The sequence below is a fragment of the Ambystoma mexicanum genome, chromosome 3q, assembly GCF_040938575.1.
Source record: "Ambystoma mexicanum isolate Mex_15411 chromosome 3q, UKY_AmexF1_1, whole genome shotgun sequence".
Lineage (NCBI taxonomy): Eukaryota > Metazoa > Chordata > Amphibia > Caudata > Ambystomatidae > Ambystoma > Ambystoma mexicanum.
This window is the reverse complement of record NC_090926.1, coordinates 624843543-624866670: the sequence shown is the minus strand read 5'-3', so window position 1 is coordinate 624866670 and position 23128 is coordinate 624843543.

Below are 23128 nucleotides of genomic sequence, written 5' to 3'. Positions count from 1 at the left end.
CGCGAGATTCCTCAAAAGATGAGGCTAGTATTGAAGTGTCCTGAGTTTTCGATGAAGATATTGCAAAAGTGCCAGCTTCATTATGGACTACAGGCCCCTATGACATAGGACTGTTTAAGGGAGCTGAAGAAGTTAAGATTAAACTGAAACCAGGAGCAATTTTACCTCAAGCATGACAGTATCCCATGTCTCGAGAGGCAGACAAAAGTATTTTCAAGACAATATCCGCCATGATGGAACAAGGCATTTTAGTGACATGTGAGTCACAATGTAATACGTCAGTGTACCCTAACAAGAAATCTAAGGGGGGTTGTGGCGTTTAATTCAGGATTTTCACCCAAATAATCAGATTGTATAGGCCGAATTCCCTCTAGTTCCTAATCTGGTGACAATCTTATGTAGTATCCCTGTTGAGGCAAGATATTTTACGGTGATTGATTTGAAAAATGCTTTTTTTTCTTTTTTTTTTTGCATTGCATAAGGATTCTCAAGATCTGACCTCATTTACGTTTCGTCAGACTCAGTTAAAAAGCACAAGATTACTTCCAGGGTATTGTGAGTCTCCATCTATTTTCAATAGAGTCTTGCAGATTGACTTAAGCACTATTGATTTGACAAGTGTTGTATTGCAATATGTAGATGACATCTTAATCTGTAGCACCTGAGAGGAAGAGTCCAGACAGGACTCAGTTCAGCTAATGATTATTCTTGCAGAGAACAGATATAACGTAAACAAGGAGAAATTACAGTATTGCCAAGAGGAAATGCATTAGGTCAGTTAATTTTGCATGAAGAAAAGAAAGTTACTCCTGAGAGAGCTGAGGCTATTTTAAAAACAGCAAAGCCACATACGATAAAGCACATGCAAAGATTTTTGGGACTATGCAATTATACGAGAACATGGGTCTTTGATTACAGTTCATATATAAGGCCCTTGTTGCAAGCTCTGAAAAAAGCACAGGCAACTCAGGAAAACATTAACTGGACTGAGGACATGGAAACAAGGGTTTGATGAGTTGAAAAGGACAATTTACACAGTTCCAGTTTTAAGGATTCCCAATTATACTGAGGAATTCTTATTTTTGCATAAGAATGGCACAGTTATGACAGCAGTACTCACACAGAGAACCACGTTGGGGTACAAGCCTCTAGCTTATTACAGTGGGATTCTGGACCCAGTAATGAGGGGTCACTTTCTCTGCGAACCATCTAGGGCAGCTGCCGCATTTGCCATTCAACAGGCTGCTATGATAGTAATGGGATGTTCTATGACGTTATTTGTTGATCATGCTTTGTTTGCCATTTTGGAGAAACACAAGAGTATGTTGACTTCTCAAAGAGCTTCTGCCTGTGAGGTAGTCATATCAAATCCAGCAATTAAAATAGTTGAATGCAGAATAGTGAACCCTGCCATGTTTATAGCGGAACCACTGGCAGAAGATGAGCATGTGCATGATTGCTTAAACTATGTGGAATTCTATTGTATTGCTGTATTGTATTGTTTATTCATTTATATGGCACTCCCAACCCTGAGGTATCTGGGCGCAGTACATATTAAGGGTTACAGGCATTATTCAATACAAAAACACATTTACATTTACACTTACAGTATTAACAAGTTATATACAGCAGTAGTTCTATATACAGAGACAGACATACAGAGTTCATACACCGTTGTCAAGTGAGCGTATCCGTGCTTTTGCCTCCTTCTTAAAAGTTTGAAAGGACGGTGTAGCTCTAAGGGGATCGGCATTGAATTTCATAATTGGGCTGCCATGACCAGGAAGCTGGTCCCTCCTGCTTTTTTTTTTTTAGTTTGAATTTAGGGATCCTCAGGCTGTTAGATTGCACCATTCTGATGGGCCGATCTGAGGTTTGTCTGGTAAATCTCTCCACTAGGTATTGGAGAGCCATGTTGGCAAGTCATTTGAAGGTGAGATTTAAGGATTTAAACTTTATTTTCTCTTTTATGGAGGGCCAGTTAGTGGAGCGCCTAGCGTGAAAAATATGGTGTATTTTAGGGATACCTAGTGCAGTTCTCAAGGCATTGTTTTGGAGTGTTGGCAATGTATTAAGGTTGTGTTTGCGGGTACTGAGATAGAGAGCATTACAGTAGTCCAGCTTTGATAGGATGAGGGCACGTGCTATCGTTATGCAACTTTCAGTGGTAAGGAATGGTTTGCCTGCTTAGATCAGTTTACATGTGTAACTGGTAGCAGAGGCTGTCGCATTTATTTGCTTATTGAGGTTCAGAGTTGAGTCCAGATAAAATCCTATAGTGTTTACTTCCTTGGAGACTTTGATTTTTAGTCCGTCGATGAAGGAGTTGTATTGGTGGGAAAGTTTATTTAGTTTGTTGGTTGACCCCATGAGTAAGAGCTCAGTCTCATCATCATTGAGGCAGAGGCTGTATGTGGCCATCCAGGTTTGTATGATCAAGTAGATTTTGTTGATCAAGGCTACGTCCCAGTCATATTCTCCTTGGATAGGGATAAGAATCTGGGTGTCGTCTGCATAATTAGTATATGAGATGCCCATCATTTCCAATATGTCAAACAAGGGCTTTGTAAATATGTTATAGATGGTTGGAGAGACGCAGGAACCCTGCGGCACTCAACATGTGTGCGTCTCTCCACTTGTGATAGGTACTGGGTCCGCTGAGGAAGTAGGCGAGAAGACTCTCATGGATCTTTTATCTAAGAAAGATTTGATCCAAGTGGCTGCCTCTTTCGAAAAATGGGCAGCAGATTTGAGGTGGCTGCACAGGACTTTGTGGTCAACCAAGTCAAACTTGGCAAATAAGTCCAATAGGAGGAGAATGGAAGCTTGTCCTTTGTCCTTTGTCTTTCCATTCGTCCTTTTGGTTCTATGATGAGATCCCGAGCGTAAAGGAAAATGCTTTGGCAGCTGGGGAGATTCTCTTTATTGACGGTTCTTCTAGAATCAATCCGAATGGTGGACAGAGATATATAGGTGCCACTGCAGTAAAGCACAGAGCCAATGGAGGATTTGAAGTATTGATAAGTGCACGACTACCGTCTCACTTTTCAGCACAGGCTGAAGAACTAGTGGCGTTGATTGAGAAAAACACAGACCAGGAAGTAACCGTGTACAGTGACTTTGCATATGTGACCTCAACAATACACACAGGACTAGCACATTGGAACAGAAGGTGTAATCTCTGAGCGGATGGCACTCCAGTTCAACATGCCACCTTATTGGACAGATTTATTAGAGCACTAAAAATCCCAGTAGCCATTGCAGTAGTTAAATGCACAGATCACACTAAAGGAGCAGACTTGATCTCACGTGGAAATCAAGCTGCAGATGAGGAAGCAAAAAGAATTGCATATTTGGAAGACATTTTGAAATTTGATACACCTGATGTGAGTGAAAGCATGGTGGTGATAATGAGTGTGCAGGAAAGCTTTAATAATTTGTCTAAAACTCAGATGATGAAATTCAAGGGGAAGCCCTGCAGGATGAGAAAGACCTGTGGATGTACAGGGGGTGTTCTTCAACTCCTTCCGAATCATTGTGGCAACAGGAAAGCACTGGTAAACTGGTGATGCCTGTAGCCTTATTAAGGGTGGCATTGGAACAGCTGCACTACCCTGTGCATGTCACTAGAGAATGTCTTGCAGCAACCATTGCAGAGGAATGGTTCTTACCAAATTTGTTAGAACACATTGAATTGTATGTAATAAACTGCATTGTATGTCAAAAGTTTACTGCTGGGCACACACCGCGCACAGTTAGAGGAGTCATCCCGAGACCTAATGGTCTTTTTCAACATTTACATATTGAATTGACTATGTAGATATGCCGCAGATCTGTAATGGATACAGATATATGATAGTGGTAGTATGTCCCTTTTCAAGGTGGATTGAAGCTGGTCCATGTACATATCCAGATTCCGTCTGCACAGCAAAATTATTTGTACGAGAAGTATAAGAAGTGTTTCCTGGATGGGGAATATGTGAAGTATTAAGATCAGATAATGGCCCTCATTTTGTTAATGAAGTCTTTGAACAGATAAGCGTGCTGCTCAGTATAAAGCATATGTTTTCATTGGCTTATCACCTGCAAGTGAACGGGATCTGTGAGAGTCTCAAAGGCTTGCTTAAAGAAAGAATAGCCAAATTGAAGCTTACCTTGTAAAAAGGATGGTTGCATTGCCTACCACTGGCATTTTATGAGTTGAGAAATCAGCCAGGTTCCGACCACCATCTTACGCCCCATGAAATAGTGACAGTGAGGCGGATGAGGATACCCCTCACACCTCCATCTATAACTAGAAGTGATGCCCAGACGACAGCAGAATTGTAAGGAAAGGAGTTACCTGCCTACTTAACATGTATGACTACAAGTATCTTTGTCATTTCAGATCAGCTCAAGTGGAAGGGTTGTGGGGCTCAGAACACAGATGGAGACCATGCAACAAACGGATTTGAAAAACTACTTCTTTCCAAACTTTTCCCCGGTGATCAGATCTTGATTAGGAACTTCCCGGGTAAATGCCACGAGCCACGCTTTAACGGCCCGTTTGTCATAAAGGACGTAACGCCATCAGCAGTGAAAGTGCTAGGAAGACATGTGTGGCTATTTCTCAGAGACGTGACGATCTATGCTGGAGAACCCCCTTTACCCCCACCCCAATCGGAAGTAAGCATCAGGGAAGAACCTTAGCACATGCAGACTAGGTCCATGATGAGGAAAACGCAGAGACTGTTAAATAAACAGACACAGAATACTTTGGACTGTGGCTTGCTTTGGGACACTCTTTTAAGCTGCTAAAAAAGGAGTGAAAGAAGGCTATTTGTTCTTGAGCCACAGTAGCTTGCTAAACATTGAACTGAGACACATTTAAGTCTTGATTGAGAAGGAAAGATGCCAGATCTGGAGTTCCTTTTCGACGACTGTAAAAGGAAACAGTTCCCTGATTGCTTTCTCACTGAGTTTCTATTCGGAGGTACCCATGATAGTGCCTGATGGCCATGTTCACATGATAATTCTTACAGTTTTTCTGTTCATTTTGTGTGCGCTGTGTGGAGAACTACTAACATTAATCTGTTCCTGCAAGATCCTAAGAATGGCCCAATCGTGAGGAGATTGCTCGCCGCAATAATTGAGCAGATTCTCCAGCATCCTGAGTACAGTGGAAAAAACAGAAATGCCCTTATCTGATGAGAATGCTGTGAACACCAAAGCAATTCTAGTTTCTCATGCTGGCCATTTATAATTGGCAGTGCTGCTAAAACAATGCTCAATATTGGTTTCCAACTCTTTTAAAGAGACTCTGAAAGGTCAAGAATGTTCTATAAATTATTTGGAAGATGAGCATACCTTTTAGTGTACTTTTCCTTTGAGACGAAAACGTGCACCCACCTTCTGTTGTTGCATTAGATGCATTGGGAAGAGGCCCAGGCTGTATTGAGCTATTTAAGATTATGTTCTGCTAATCCACCATTGTGCATTTAGTAATTTATGATGCACTTGAATTGATATGATTGGTTATTTATAACGCGCTTAATACACAGAGGTTTCTAAGCGCAGACCTGGGGATCGAACCGGCGTTGCTCTGTGTCATCTTGCTTCCAAGGCGAGTACGTTGCTCCTGAGCTATCCCCTCAAGACAACTTCCTACACAAAGTACTACATGTTTGGTCAACAAAGAGGTCTGTTATCTCCATCACATTTATCTTGTTTCCCACTCCGTATATTCTGTGACAGACAGCAGATCAATTAGCCAATGCAGGAGCACTTATGGGAGAGTGCATGCCAAGAGAACATTTACTTGTGGAAATCCAGGTGTCAGCAGTGATATAATTTAAATTGAAGAAGGCGATTTGCCAGTCAACCGATGAAGCATTTTGTCGATCTGAACAATACACAAATAGACCCTATTTACGAATACTGTAGAACCACATTTTCGATCCAGAAAAGAAGCAAATCATGGGTAAAGACTGTGCATGGAAGGAGTTGATACCCCATTACAAAAAACAAAAAACTGTTCCACTTACAAGATGTGCTTATGAATTGCAAGGCTGGTTTCATGATATATTCAAAGGGTTGTCCTGAAAATGTTGGGATCATGATGCACCATACCCCTGATGCTGTAACAGCAGGACACTCGGTAAAGGGGAAAAGAAACATGGACATTTTGAGAGAATTTGAAAATTGGATTTACATGTCTCTGGATGCCACCTTGTATACCAGAGGATGCTTCATGTGGGTCCAATCTCAACCAAAATCAGCAACACACAGAGCACCATTATTGAAGATAGATTTGAAATTGTCCTGGTCTGACCTAAAAATAGATTTTATAAGTCCTGTTTGAAGTTCATTATGTGAAAATAAGCAAATGCTAATAGAGGTCATGTCCTCTATGATATTACAGTGGATCCAACACCTTTAAGCTCTGGCTTGCCAGATTGAGAGAATTGATATGCCGTGGATTCATAATTTCTTCTCCAAATCTGGTGTAGTGCAATAAATGACTATTCATAAAAGTGAAACTGGCATAGCCAAACAGGTATACCACCTAGGCTGTTTGTTGTAGTACAGGCCAAGGGTAGGTTATACATTTCTGTAGGGGTGTGCACTAGTAAAGGAGCAATCAAAACTACAATAGTATTGTGGTACCAAATTAAAAGAATGTCCAACCAAGGTACTAAAAAAAAGAATCTTTAATTAAACCAACAAAAATATACACAACTAATAAAAACACCTCCACCCTGCCCCTGTAAGGAAAAACACAGAGAATGAACAATTTAAAATAATGGATCACTCTCAGAAGGCAGACAGGCTTAATGAATGTGTATTTGAAAAGGAAGAAAGTCACTAGGCTCTGTTAAGATGCACCAGGTGGATAGGGTCACTTAAAATACCATTAATTTGTGGCCTTGGGAATCAACAGCATCGCACCATGCTTTTTGGTGTCAATCCAGGAGTCAGGGCATTCTTTCCAGACTGACTTGGCCTTCAAAGCGCCCAGGCAAAGGGCAGGGCGAGGCTGCAAAGGGCTACTATGATGCACTGCTGTTCAACAGTGCTGACAGCTTGCGTGTAGAAGACACTGGGAATGGCAGGCAGTGTAGGGTTGGTAGTGCTGTGGAAGACTCAGCAGCCTCAGGTGCAGAGATGCAAATACTTGCCTTCAGCAGTGAGCAGGCTTGACTGCTTTAAACATGGTACTGTGGCAGCAGTGGCTTGGAGTTTGACGTAACTGGTAACCAGGCAGGTGTGATTCTTAAAGACTAAGGCGGGTCTCAAATGCATAGAGCTTTGATCTTTAGTACTGTGTTAAGAGTAACTCAGAGATGCAGAAACAATTGAACATTGAGGTTGGATATGTAACCGGCCTTGTGGTGGTTCAGAGTTGCATGGAGAACCAGGGGTCAATGGTTTGATTTTGTGGTTACTGGGAGGATGAGTACACGGTCTCAGGGGAAAGGTGAGTCAATATTCTGCTCTTGCCAACCAGGAATGATTGTAGAGATCACGCACAGTGTTCTGTCATCTCCAGTGAGCAGGGTTCAGGGTATCAGAGTTTCATTCACAGCAGGCCTTGTACAGAGAGCTGCTCATTCAAACATGCCATTGGGATAGGTAGGGAGGAGAGATTGCCTCTTCTTTGGAGCTCCTGCCCTCATCAGTGACAGAAGACTTTGGGGGTAGACTGTACTTCCAATCAGGTTCTAGTGAATCCTTCTTCATAAGTGTTCCAATGATGAATCAACTAAGAGGAGGGTCACCACCTCTTATAAAGGCAAAACGCAACAGGGGATTAGTCCATAAGAAGCCTGTTGTTAAGAGTTCAATCCTGACTTAGGTCACACATGCACTTTGGCTGCTGATTTCATGCCCAGAGTGATCTTTCTTCCGAAATCATGGAGTGGGACAGGAAGTCTGGGAGCCCAAGCAATGCCCTAGATGATGAGACCCCTAATTGGAATGAAGCTCTCCTCTGGGCTATGCCAATTCTTCACCCTTTCTCTATCTTTCTACATCAAATGTTCTCCAATTATCAGCACTGTTGTGTCATGTGGCTATTTCAATACCAGGGCTGTTTTTGAAGCACCAGTTCCAAGGGTACTGTCATAAATGCACAACGCTCAGCCCCCTGCCCGGCAGTTCTGCTGCACAAGGAGAACACAGAGGCTCCTCCCCACAGCAGCAGGGGTCCCTGCCTTCTCCATAGAGATTGCCATTGTTCCTGAGTGATGCTGTGCGGCGTTGATGCCGGTCACGTGCTCGATGCATCAGACTACCCGTCACGTGACTTCCAACCATCATGTGACCTTGCAATCAGGAAGTCACGCAGCACCCGCACTATTTAAAGGATTATCATTCATTCCTCTCTGCTTCTCAATGTCTTTGGGTGGCTGCTTTGTTTCTTGGTGCTCTGTTTCTTGCTCTTGTGTTTTGCTACACCCTCTTGGATTACCTGGTTGCTCTAGATCCCGGGCTTTGTTTACTGGACTGCTTCTGGATTGCCCCTCTGCCTCTGCAGATCCTGTGTCTTTGACTTGGCTCTGACTCCTGGACTGCCTTTGGATTTCCTTTCTAATTTTGGTGAACTGTTTATTTCTTGAACTTTGCTCTGCTCCCTGGATTGCTTTTTGGATTGTCCATTTTTGGCTTAGGCGAACTTTGTTCTGGACTTGGTTTTTTCCCTTGGATTTCTTCTGGAACTCGTTGAACTTGGGTGGCTGTACCTTTGGTTTTCAATGGATTGTGTACCTCCCAGCTCACTGCAAGAATCTTGTGGGACTCTCCACTGCGCTCCTGGTTGGTGTGTTCCTACCCTTCATAGGGTCACCTCTTCTATGCATCATCAGAACGTGGGTTTCCCTGGTGTCAGGTAAGAATAGATTGCATTTACACTACGGGGATGGTCCTTGACAATACTGTATTATTGTTAACCCCTGTATTTCCCTTTCAGCCACCGAGGATCCAGCACAATGCATCCAGTCCCACCTGTGGTCTCATTAACTGTCTAGGGAGTTTACTTTTAATCTCTCTGGCTGGTGCTTAGAAACTGAGCTATAGGTTCACCTGGAGAGATCCTTTAGAACAGGCACCTCAGAGGGATTGTTTCTGTTTCCTAGATGATGGTAACAACTCTTTTCATGAAGATCAAAGCAAAGGCTTCCTGGGCTGAACCCAGAATGGTTGTTTTGGGCACACCCAGACCAAACAGTTTAATACACACAAGGTCTTGCCATGAATGAGTCACTGTACACCACAATGACAATAAATGGTATGAAATATTTGTGGCTGTATAATTGTATAATCTCACTGGCCACCATTTCAACTCTAGACATGGCTTACATTTAGATATTAATCTGGCACCGGGCTGCTGGGGGACACAACGATGATATTTTGAACCAGAGGTACATACAGTTAAAAAGCCACTTTGGTCAGTTGGAATGTCTTGATCCAGCTCGAGGCTCAGGAATGTACATGTGACTTCTGAATCTGCCCTGCTTTCAGTCAGGAGATGGTCACAGGAATGTACATGTGTGCATTATGTTTTTTGGTATATAGCATTGGAAAGTGTGCTGTGATCAGCATATCTTACTTCAGAAACAGAATTAACTGCATCATTGTATTAGTAAAAATCAAAAAAGCTCAGGGTGTGCTGCCATCACCAGATGGCATTCGGTTGCACATAGCCCAAATAATGTGTCTGAATATAGTTGCTGCTTTTCTAATGAAGTGAGGTAGAGTCTCATTGTAAAGAGAAAACATCCTATCCCTTATCGAGTAGCATACAGTAGTGATGTTAAATGGTATAAACAATCTATTGTCAATTTACTGAGAAAATGTGTTGTAAAAGACAGGTCTATATGAAGCGTACAACTCCCACTGCAAAATACCTGAATCTTAACCTGCACGCACTAAAGGGTATATAACGTTTTTACAAAAATAACATCGATCTCATTACTGCCAAACTTGACTTCCATTACTGCCACTGGGTCCCACAAAGTTACCACTGGATTACAAGTGGTGGTAGTGAAGTGTAATTGCCAATTTTTCAGGTCAGTAGGATTCCATGGGGAGTTTTGGTGGATTTACCGCTGGTGGAATTACTGCATGGTAAACCGACCAATTTCTGGAGGTAAAGTGGACGATTTACAACCAGAACCAAGCTGGAGGTGAATCTGCCACTTTACATCTAAACATTGTTTGATTTACTGCACAGTAATTGGATATGTAGTGGCAAAACCATCTACTCAGCCTTTGCACTTCTACAAAACAACAGTGATCCTAAATATAAAGGTGAAACAGGCACAGAGAACATGTATATCTCCTTCACCTTTTGTGGTAACATGAGCTGAGGACAGGCTATACTCTTAAGATGGGTGTGAATGTGAGACATTAGCAACCCAAACAACATACACATTTTCAAAATTCCAACCAAGGTTCTATGAAAATTATAGACTTTAATTACTCAAATCAATTTTAGGCTCAACTACTAAAACCTACCCTTGTAAAGAAAAGGAGAGAAATACAGAATGTAATGATGCAGCACTCTGAGTGCTTAGCAGGAAGGAAAAATAGGCCTGATATGCAAGAAGGAATGCAAAAATGCTATGTCTTGTAGAAAAAAAAGTGCAAAAGGCTCTTAGCCAGTCTCTACGACCCCAAAAGGTGGACATGTGGGAGAAGATAAGCTGAAAATACACTAGTCCACTGTTTGGGAGTTTCATATCATCGAACCAGGCGTTGAGCTGTACTGGGTGCAGGTCAAACCAGATACCACATTCAGGTGCAGCGTGTCATGCTGGTTCACATGGTGAGCTAACATCAAGGGGCTTGGTGCGGTCAAGTGTGGTGTTCCAGTCGAACAGATCAGATGGCTCACCCTGGTTTGTTCGAGTGTTGGGTCAGTGGAGATGATTATAACTGGTGGCTTTGGTCAACAAGTGATGCGATGCACCATCCGTTTGAGTCAAGGACTGTCGGTTCGAAGTAGTGAATTTCATGATCCAATGCAGGGTTCAAAGAGGCAGCGGTTCAAGTGTGTCTGCAGTGGCAAGCTGATTGTTGAGGTGACTTACTCTGCTTAATGCAGCAGTAGGCTTTTTCGATGGATGCAAAATAGTAGTGGTTCAGAGTTCAATGCAGTGCCAAATTCAGCACCAGCAGTTCCTTTTGGATTGATTGTGATGAACACAGTTCGAATGCAGTTCACCCAGTTTCAATATGGTAAAACAGGGTTTGTGGCTGTTCTGACCCGTCAACTGCTTTGAGAGCCACTGTGGGGGGCTCTAGGCCAGGCGCAGCCATGGGAGGTTTGGAGCAGAGAGGCAGGTAATTTTGGCTCACTGCAGTGCCTGAGTATGGAGAACATACTGAAGGTCATTACCAACAAGGAAAATTAGATAATGCAACCCCCTGATGCCTATTCCTGAAATGCCAAAGGGCTCTTCCCCACTTCAGAGCAGTCACAATGCAAATACACACCTCTCCAAGTATTGCTCTTGTCATGCAAGAAAGGGAACAACTAGAGGGAGACTGTGACTCATTGGGCTCAGGTGTTACAATAGAGTAGTTTCAGCAAAGATTGCAGGCAGTTATCACAACAAAGGTGGCCTCTGCTCCGCAGGCTGTGGCAGTTGAGTTACCATTTTTGCTAAGACATGCCAAGGTGGTGGCTGCACAAATCCATGATCAGTATGATTTTTATTTTTTTTTATTTTTAAATTTTGTATGCGCACTAAACAGACTGAACTGCATTCAGGCGCAAATGTTAACTATATGCCAGACAGGGAGTATGTATGTATTACAGACAGGGAATGTAACCATTTTATTTAAATAGGAAGGTTTTTAGGATCTTCCTAAAAGGATACAAGGACGGACAGGCTCGGATGTCCCAGGGTAGCTGGTTCTAAATTTGTAGACCGAACACTGCAAACTTCCCATTTCCCTTATATACATTTTTGGTACGAGGTATAGACATCAAGAGTTTATCTTCTGATCGTAAATTTCTTGTTGGGTGGTAGGTACTCACTTTGGCTGTGAGGTATCCTGGTGCAAGGCCATTAATGCACCTGAACATCAAACATGCCACCTTAAATGTAATACAGTCTTCAACTTTCAGCCAATGTAATGATCTGCGTGAAGCAGAGACATGGTCCCGCTTACCTGAATGTCTGATGAGCCTAACTGCTGCATTTTGGGCTTTCTGCAGCTGGTTAATCTGATTACCTGGCAGCCCTGCTAAAAGATTATTACAATAGTCTCAATGTGAGTTTGTCAAAGAGCCTACCACTATTGTCTGGTCTGCATTATGAATATATGGAAGCTAGCTTCCATGTACCATCTTCACAGCAGGAAAGAGTCATTGCTACTGTGTGCTCCTCATTCCCTACAGGACTGCATTGAAAATAATGTGTGTGCCATCTTTACTGGGTGTTTTGGCAAAAAGTGTCTGTGTGCCCCCTTTTCTGCAGGAGTTTGGCAAACATGAGGTGTTTAAGTGACAAAGCTCACTCAATTCAGTAGTATGATCAAGTAGAGACATTTGTCACATACCTCTGTGCTACATTATGTTGGTAAACATGCAAAAGGTAGAAGGCTTCTTAGTTCACACACCGGGGCATCAACACAATTGTTAATCCTCTTCACCACCCAAGACAAATTGAATCACCATCATAACCAACACAGTACAATTTAATTATCAGACAATAATATAGTAATAGGGACATCAACACAATTGTTAATCCTCTTCACCACCCAAGAAAAATGTACTCACCATCACCACCACCACAATTCAATTTAATCATCAGACAATAGGATAGTAATATGCATGGCAACAGTAGTTCCCAACCCCGCTACACTGCCCCAGTTGACCTACCCTCCACTGGGACAGTGATCTTCCTCTGATTCAATTATAATTTGCTACTTACTTTGGGGATACTGTAGTTGTGATTGTAAGCTTGCTGGAAAGTTGGCATAGCCTGCTGGGATATGGTGCTTATGGATTTTGTATGTCAGTTGTTTGACATGAGCTACAGAGAGAACTTGCCTGGTGAAAGACAGTGAAAGACAGTTTTACCAGCAGCACTGAAAACATTCTCACTAGGTGTGGGGATAATTAGGTTTCAGATGACAACACATCATATGCTGCTGGCCACAAAGACTGCTTGGGGAACTAATAGTGCAGGGGGGCGGCATTGTCATTTTGAACTGGCATGCATTTTGCAAATTAGCATCCATGATATGTGCAGCAGTGGCCCCATTACCACTAAGGACATTCATACTGAAGAATGAAAAATGATAAAGCTTAATATTTGAGAGTGGTACACCCTATATGGGTTCCCCTCTATCTGAGAAAGTTGAACTATTTAAGTTTGGGCCAGCATATGTTCGACTTCTTCCTGGCTGCCAAGGATGCTCATTAGTTATCAACACCCAGGAAGACTTGCTCTCCAATCTTGACTCTAACCTTCCTACTATCCGCCTTCTCCTTGATCTATGCTCTGATCTCAACACAGTCAACCACGCCATCCTGCTCAATCGTCACCGAGACAACCTAGGTATCTCTGGTCAGGCCCTTGCCTGGTTGACCTCCTTTCTCACTGATCGACCCTCCCAGGTCCAACTTGGGTCTTTCCTCTCTTCTATCTCTCTCTCTACTTGTGGTGTTCCCCCGGGGTCTAACCTCTCTCCCTGGCTATTTAACCACTACTCAGCTCCTCCGGCCCACCGCATCTCTACCCTCTGCTCTAACTTTCAGTGTTATGCGGATGACACCCAGCCCTCCTTCAGCTTCACGTTATATCTTAGGGACATTCCACCCAGTTAGTTTTTGTGTTTAAAAATAGTGTTGGATGAGTTAAGTGTCCTACATAGGTCAATCAGGACACTTAACCGCTCTATTATTTAATTGGATCCATTTTAAGTAGTGATGTAACACCAGCATTGTATTTTCATGGCATGCTTTCAGTGTACCTCCGACCAAACACACACACATCCCATTTTATATACCAAGTTGTGCTGGATTCCACCCACATTTAATTGCTGAAATAATAGATTTGTATTCATTTAATTGTCTGTTTATAAACAGCAAGTGGCTTCTAAGCGCGGAATCGGGAATCAAAGCTGTGTTCCGCTGCGTTGTCTTGCTTCCAAGGCAAACATGTTGCCCCTGAGCTATCCTTCCTCCCAATTATAATAATCCAATTCAATGATACTCAGTCTTCTCTTCTGGGATACACACCTTTATTCTGAAGTCTATACATAGATGTCTTCAAATAGGATGCAACTAGCTGAGATATTTTTCCAGTTTGTATTCTCCAGGGTAATTTACACAGGTTTTGAAATGCCAGACCATCATCCTAAATGCGGTTTAAGGATAGCTTCAAACTACAATGAGGGTGCAAGTCACTATCCCATCAGTAAAGTCTATCTGTTTCTGAGTTGCAGTGATTCAGGTATTCAGGTATTGGGAACAGTACTACGGTTGTATACAAGTGTCTCATGATGTCATGCATTATGCTTGCATATTGCCTACTATGCCATTTGCGTACATTTACATGAATATGAACATAGTTTGCAGATGTTTGTGTGAGTGCACATTTAGTGTGTATGTGTCACATATGCCCTGCAAGGCACTTGTTTCTTCATGATCCATGTTTCATAGGATGACGAAGTATTGGGTGGAGTCTGTGAATTAAGTACACACATGAGAAGCAGAGGTCGACATCATACACCCCTTGTATATTTACCGTGTGTTGTATCCTTGCGTTAAGGTGTTGCACCGTTCAGTTCCTTTAGGCCTGTTTTTTAGACTTTGGTGGGGTGGAGGATGTGTTGGTCCAATTACATGCACTCACCATGTAGGGGAAGCTTGGGATCGCATAGATATCTTAAAATGACTGGTTGAATAGCTCAATCACAACATGCTTGCCTCAGGAATGGAACAATGTTGTACAAAAAAGGTTCAAACCCACCATTGAGGGCATACTTAGCATTCATCAATTACCTTGAGCGGGTAATAATAAGACTGATTGCTGCAGGGTTTCTGCATGAAGCACTAAATAAATTATCAAATTAATATTATTATCTGTCTTGTTAATGTTAATAATGATATTGTACTCGTTTGGAAAATGAATGTGATCACACGCCGTATGCAACATGATTTCCAGGATCTGGGTTAGAGGCACGCAGAAGATAGGCTGTGGAATGCCAGTGCAAAGGTGTACTGAAATGAGGCAACATTGCAAAAATGGAGCACTGTCAGGATCTTTAGAAGGGGAGGGATGTGCTTCGGGTATGTTGGTATCAGGTTTCAGTTAAGCCTCCAGGTGATGAATCCCTGTTTGTTTAATAGGTCAGTGGGTTTTATTCTAGGCCTAATATCCTTTACCACTTCCTACTTTGCTGGGCCTACCTCTTAGCTTAATTTGTTGTTCGTTATCCTCCAGTAACACTGCTGCAGCAGAAATTAATTAACATCAGGGCCTATGTTACACTTGTGTATAGGCGCGTTATAAATGCCATATCATATCATATCATATGTAGTGTGCTCCTGCTGCTTAATTGGTGTGGTGCAAACACTTTGGTGGCCATTTCTTGCATATACTGTTGAGATGCATCTATGGGTCATCTGTAGCTTCTGCCCCTCCCATGGCATGGTACTGCACAGGTGAGAACCGTTACTCACTGAAGCAAACCGTGCCGCCCTTATCCCAGGCAGGTACAGGAGGAAATAGATCCATTTTAGGCTGAAGATGGCAAAAGCAGTCAAACTACTGTTGTAACAATACATGTGCATGAATTAGACACAAAGCAAATGTGCACTCAACATGAAGAACATATACACCAGGTAAACTATGCATTTAAACATAAAGAATATTAACATAGCATTCACAACAAACACAAAACAGGACTACGGGTGGGTAACTGACCTGTAAGTGTTCCCTCACGTTTTCACACACAAAACACACAGGTCTATGGTTCAGTTTATTTCCATTCTTGATGCCATCATGTGCAACCTATCTTTCCCTCTGACCTTGCTATCTATGCCCTCCTGAGATGTTTCAGCTACCATCCGATGAGTTTGAGGAATAATCTTCCTTGTTGACAGTTCCTCAGGTACAGGAGTAATTGCTCCACTCTGACTGACTACGTCTAGAAATCAAACAATTTAGCGGCTAAAATAATGAATCAGGGGTACCCGAAACACACCCTTAAACAGGCAAGAAAAAGAGCACAAATTATCCATAGGGACGTGACTTTGGAACACCATGAACAGAGAACAGACGCTTCGGATACCATCACAGCAGTCTTTAGTTTATCGCCCCTGGTAAATCAGATAAAAAAGAGGTGATGACACTGTGGCCATTGCTGAATGTAGGCCAGTGACATATTAGGCCTCATTACGACCCTGGCGCTAATGGTTTAACGGCGGCATAAAGAGCGTTGGCGCCGTTAAACCATTAGTGCCTGATTACAAGGTCCCTTAGCGAGTTGGAGGCTTTAACGCCTGATTTTTGCAGGCGTTAAAATCCAACCCGCTAAGGGACCTTGGAGCTAATTACGGCAACCGTAATTTACGGTGCGTAATTAGCGCATTTCCCATCCCCATTATGCCCTATGGGGCAAAATGGGAATGGGGAAGGGCAAATGGTGAATGGGGAATTACCGCCCCTGCCAACCTTGTGATGGGGCGGTAATTCCGCCATCCACCATGCCGGAGACCGGCATGGACCATGGTGCTCATAGCACCATGGTCCAGCGCCTGGGTCGTAATGAGGCCCTTTGAGACTCCAAGATTTGCAATGAAAAGGAGACGCAATTTGCGAGACTCAATGATTAACACGTATAAAGAGCCCACAGAACAAGTCCCTAATCGCCTGTGGAATCAACTTGGCCCAGTGGGCCACACCCCGTGTGGACAGTGCAATGTCTGCTCACTAACTAAGAAATCAACCTCTATAGATATAGGCTGGAAGTAACCTTGGGCAAACAAATATTTCACAAATTGCAATACCAGCCATGCGATTTATCTGATTACATGCCCATGCAGCTTCAGATACATAGGAATGACTACTCGCCCAGTGACGATCCACCTGGGGAAACACTGCTCCTGTATCAGAACAAAGAAAATGACAGCACCCCTGGTGGAACACTTCCTACACAGAGGCCATGGGCCATCAGACTTCACCTGGACCATAATAGAAAAAATCTTGGTATCACGGCGAGGGGGTAATCAACAAGCGCTACTCTTTAAAAGAGATCAACTGTGGATTTGCTGACTTGGCACCAATAAGGTCAGCCTGAACGAGCACACAAGTTGGCAGACTCTAGCATACTTCTGAGAAGTGCAACAATTCCGGATGATGATCTGTGTCTGCCCCTCTTTTTTTAAGTGCATCCTTGGGCTTGGACATAGAACCTGCTGATTTAAAGAATAGAAGTGGATGTGATCACATATATGAATGTGCATAATACTTCTGTCACTTTTGAGGCAAGAGAAAATGAAAGAATAACCACTACATTTATGTGAGAGGCACTGACACATTAGGCAGTAGGTAGATGTGCCAAGAATTATGAAGCCCCAAAAGGGCTCTGGAGTATAAGAGATTGCTAGCTACTAAATGAGTATGAATTTCAGCCAACTGGGTGCAAATAGATACAGACCATCGGGCATTGCACCATCCTTACCATGGTATTGTCATTTGAGAATGCTAAAACATTTACACCCAAATAATAAATGAAAAATTATACGGTGATACCCGAAGTTATACACTCCAGGTTCTATCACAGGTATTCTGAAGATGTTTAAGTGTATAACGTAACACCAGCAGCACTCTAAGATCACAAATGCTTCCTTCCAGATGAAGGTAAGGCAGTCATGTAGTGACTTTTCAAAGCTTGAGAACACTCCAAGATGGAGGCTCCAGCGTTCGATTCGGTATGGGGCATTCTCGTGCATGCGTGACCGAATAGACCAGATCCCAGAAGAAACAGCTATGGGTCTAAGAATCTGTGCAGCCCAGACTCAAACACTGTTTGCCGCGCTCCCTGAAGGTCTTCATTAATGTCACCTAGGTAATATGGGCATCATCAGGCAGAAATCGATGTAAGCCTTCTGTACTTCCACATTTGTGCCGCGAAGAATCCTACACATTTATGTTGTGCACTGCATCTTCAAAATAAGAAGTCGTTGTGACATTACTCCTCCAATTATGCCTATTTACATGAAAAAATATGCTTATCTTGTAGGCGCTTGGGTCCACTCATGATTCCCAAACATAGAAGAGGCTTAATTAAGCCCCACTAAGCTGCGGTCTGGCATGACGCTGCTGACTGGGGTAAAGGCAGAATAGAGTATGTAATCGAGGGTTATAAATAAACAAAATATTTTGATGGAAAATTATTATTATTTTTTCTTATTTGTCTGTAATCAAAACAAAATTTGATTTTTACAAGAAGTCATTTCTCATAACAAGAAGAAAAATAGTAAAAAGTAGTGTAAGAGAAGCATGGAGGCGAAACACAAAGTAGATCAGGCAAGATAGAGGAAAAGCAGCAACACCATTATAAACAAGTAAGGCGTTTTTCTCTAAAGACAAAAAGAGTAGAACTTTGTTAAATAATGCTGGATGGACTATCAGTCTCTGTCGTCAGTTTAAGTGCAGCCTCCAACATCTTAACTGCCGCCGTAGACCATTTAGTTTTCTCACCTGAAACCAGGCGACACCACCATGTGTCATCCTCTCGAAGTGCCACATCATACATTAGGGGTAACAGAAAAGCTTCTCACAGATGTGCTGTTTTAGCACAGTTCAGGAGGAGATGCCTTACGGTTTCCACCGCTTGGGTCCCTGGACATAGTCTACATACTTTTGATAGAGATTTAGTCCGGATAGCTCTAATTTCTTGAGTTGGCATTTGGTTGAATCTCATTTTCATAAATATTTTCTGCAGTCTTTTATCAGGGAATTTTATGCAGTAATTCAGAGGTAAGCTCAAATTATTTGTCGTTGGGGTAAGTGGGCAAGTAACTTATTTGCCACAGTTGCCTCACATGTTTGAATCCAGTCTTCTTGGGTTATTTTTATCTTTATCCTGTCAGGATTTTGCATAAGGTCCTCGGACGTGCAGGCCTGATCTGCCAGCTTTTTTAGAAGTTTTTGCTCCCACTTGCTCAAGGCGTTGCAACGTCCTTGGTTAAGTTCCATCTGAATTGATTTATATATTGGAAGAGTATCTGGTGAAATAATTTTCTGAAGGAGTCTCATCTGACTTTGTTCGACTGATGCTTTCAATGATAATAGGCCCATTTCACGTTTGATGACTGAAATTGATGTCTATTTGGGAAGGCCCAATATGGCTTTCCACAGAAAACCTTCCAATTTTGGCCATATAGTATCTTGGATGTTCAGGGCCACGTCCATAGCATAGATTACCGATGGAACCACCTTTTGCTTGTAAGATTGTATTGCCGGTAGTAGAGAAAATTTCCCGTAATTCTGGTCTACTAATCTGGTTTGGGTTGTTAATGTTTTGATTTTAGCCCACAGGGCCAAGTGAATAGCTTTTTCCGAACGTGTTGAATCAATCATTATTCCCAGATATTTTATACTCGCAACGGTTTCTACCTTCATGTTGTTTAAAAACCAGCGTCCATTGTTAGTGCTGTTGATCGATTTTTCCCCATGATCAAGCTTTTGGATTTAGCAATGTTTATTTCCCGGTCGTTTTCGTCTATGGACTTAGCCAGGTTGCTTAATTGGTGCTGAAGCCCTATTTGGGTATGATCCATGAGGATCAGATCATCCGCATAGAGCAGTCTGGATATTAATGTGTTACCCACTTTAGGTGGGAATGCTCTTACCGCTGGTTGAGTGTATTGAAAGTCGCCCAGAAATGCAATAAAGAGGGCCGGGGCGAGCGGACATCCCTGCTTCACACCACGTTCTGATGAAAATTGGTCCAACATCATTCCTTGTCTATTTAAACGGACTCTAAGCTTCGTGTCCGTGTGGAGTGCAATCATCGGTTCTAAGATTTCCCGCGGGCAATTCAAATTTGATAGTTTGGACCATAGCTTTAGCCGACTGATTTTATCAAAGAGTGCGTCAAGTCTATGAATGCTATGTATACTTTCGGTGCACCGTTCTTTACGTTTTCTTTTATGATGTTAAGAATCATGATGTTAATACTTGTGCTTGCATTCTTGACAAAGCCTGTTTGTAGTTGATCTAAATATGGAGATATGCTTGCCCATCTGTGGAATCTGCTTAGCAGGAGAGTTGCAAAAATCGTGCCCATGATGTCTAGGAGGGCTATGGGACGGTAGTTAGCTGGATTGTCTGTATTTCCCTTTTTGAGAATAGGAACTATTACTGCTTCAGTCCATGTTTTAGGAATTTGTTTAGCGTCTTGGCATTGCTTGAACATTTTTGTTATTAAAGCGGACCATTCATGTGGATGTTGTTTTAGATCCAAATTAGTTAGACCATCCGGTCCCGGTGCCCTTGACGTTTTCAATTTCAATATTGTGGCCAAAATCTCATCTTGGACTGCGAAGTCAGCCCATGTTGCCACCATGGGACCTATATAGTTTCTTGTAGTTTGAGGCAAAGGTGTGAATTGGGATGTAAAAAAGGTTGTCCAGGTCGATTCCGATATTACATTGGACAGTTGATTATTTGTCTCGCTATTTTTGTTTTTAATTAGAGCCCAGAACTCTCTCGAATTTTTTGACGCTAAGGTTTTCAGCATTTGTTCTGCGTCGTTCTGATACATGGCGCCTTTATGATGTTTCAACCATGATCTATATTATTTTGTAGCAGCTATGGCGATTTCATTTTGCTCAGTATTGTCAGAGGCTATGGCCAACCGCCTCAATTTGTGCAGTTCTCTTCTTTTCATGACCAGTTGAGTATCATATTCATGGACCCTATTTCCATTTGGAGGAGTTTGATTTCCTTGTTTTTTCCTGTGCATCACAAAGAATGGGAATTAATTTGGTCTGGTTTGTGTGCCCATAGTGTTTCTATTTTCTTCATCAAATTTTTGTGTAATCTCCTTGATGTTTATCGCTGTAAGTTGGATTCGTGAAGACTTGCGTGCTAACTCCACATCAACTGGATAGATTTCTTTGGGGATGCTCACTGATTCAAAAGTCATTGTCAGCAAGTTATGGTCGCTGGCTTTGGTTCTGACAACTTCAAAGAAATCTACGAAGGGTAGAAGGGAGTGTGAAATAAAAATATGGTCCAGCGTCGCTGTGGTGTCGGCTCTTTCCCAATTGGGAATCGCTGGAAGGTGGCATTGGGCTATTGACACGTTATGGATGTATCTAGTGTTCCATGAAGTCTGACCAGAGGGCACCTCGTTCAAAGGATGGTGAAAGATGGATACTGGAAGGAGGTTGCTCACACCTAGCATTCAAATCTCCGCAAATAATGATGTAGTCGGTAGCCATTTCAGTTGTCAATTTGTCTAGGATGTCCGACACAGCATTGCAAAAATCAATGTTGTTTGTTCTTTGCGGATTCCAATAGACGTTTATGATAGCTAAATTGGGTTTAGTTTTGCCCCTTGATGCCTTTTCTGGGTGATGCCACTCTGTTTGTAGCGCCAAAATGCCATAGGTTTCTGCCACTTTCTTTTTGATGGAAATACCTGAACCAATTCTGACAGCAGTTAGAAGGCCCAACGATGGTCTGCCAAACATACCCTTAACCGCTGGAGAAATGTACGTTTCGTATCCGTCTATCGTTGATTGTTCCAGCAGCCAGGTCTCCTGAAGGCAAATGATGTCAAATGGGGCCAAGTCAAATGCGTCTGATTTGGTCAAATGATCGTGGCTCCTCGTATTCCACGAACATATAGTGGTTGCCTTTGGTTGGTCCCGTGGGAGAAGTTTGAGTAGTTTGGTGGTGGTCGGCGTCACTAAGCCTTTTCGTTGTTAATTTTGAGGGTTTGGGTTTAGCACCTTTTTCAACCATCTCCATGGCCCTGAGGGCTAATGTTTTTCGTGTGGGACCATTCAGAGCTTTGATCGGGCAATGAGCCGTGCCTATGGTTTTTCTCCGTTCTGTAGTTTTTTCTTGTGTTTTCTATGTATTTTGTTTTCCTGTAGTTTGCATTGTCGTTTACTGGATAATGTTTCGATTGAAATCTTCCTCGACGGACCTCATCTTCCTCCTTGTACATCTCACTTCTTTTGCTTATAATCTGCTCTCAATTTTAAATCGATGGTCTGGATCCTTTTCTGCCAATTTGCTTGAGAGATGCGTGTTGCTATCCAATAGTACTGGTGTGGCAATTTCCACAAGGGCAAAGCCCATTTCATTCAAGGCCAGAGTCACGTCTTGTTTTAGATCAGTACTTGCAGCCTTTGTGACGTGAAGGTATGCTTTCGCCATTTTGTCTCTATGATATGGTTCGATCAGCACAAAATCTGCCGAGTCCTGAGATTTCAGGTTGGGAATTTAGGTTAAGATTGTTAAGACCGTTTTTCTGTTTAATAATAAAAAGTTTTTCCCAGCCGTAAATTGTTCCATCTTGAAGATTTGGGTTGGGCTAGGTCTCATGACCGTTGTTAATCCAGTCGGTGGCTGGCCCGTATTTACTGACTTGTTGCTTCTCAACCTGCTCTCAATTTTAAATCGATGGTCTGGATGCTTTTCTGCCAATTTGCTTGAGAGATGCGTGTTGCTATCCAATAGTACTGGTGTGGCAATTTCCACAAGGGCAAAGCCCATTTCATTCAAGGCCAGAGTCACGTCTTGTTTTAGATCAGTACTTGCAGCCTTTGTGACGTGAAGGTATGCTTTTGCCATTTTGTCTCTATGATATGGTTCGATCAGCGCAAAATCTGCCGAGTCCAGAGATTTCAGGTTGGGAATTTAGGTTAAGATTGTTAAGACCGTTTTTCTGTTTAATAATAAAAAGTTTTTCCCAGCCGTAAATTGTTCCATCTTGAAGATTTGGGTTGGGCTAGGTCTCGTGACCGTTGTTAATCCAGTCAGTGGCTGGCCCGTATTTACTGACTTGTTGCTTCTCAACCTTTGACGGGTGGTTTCGTTTTGTTCTGGTATTTGCTTCAGATTATGTTGTGTTTTCTTAAGCGGATCCGATAAAACTTCTCTCA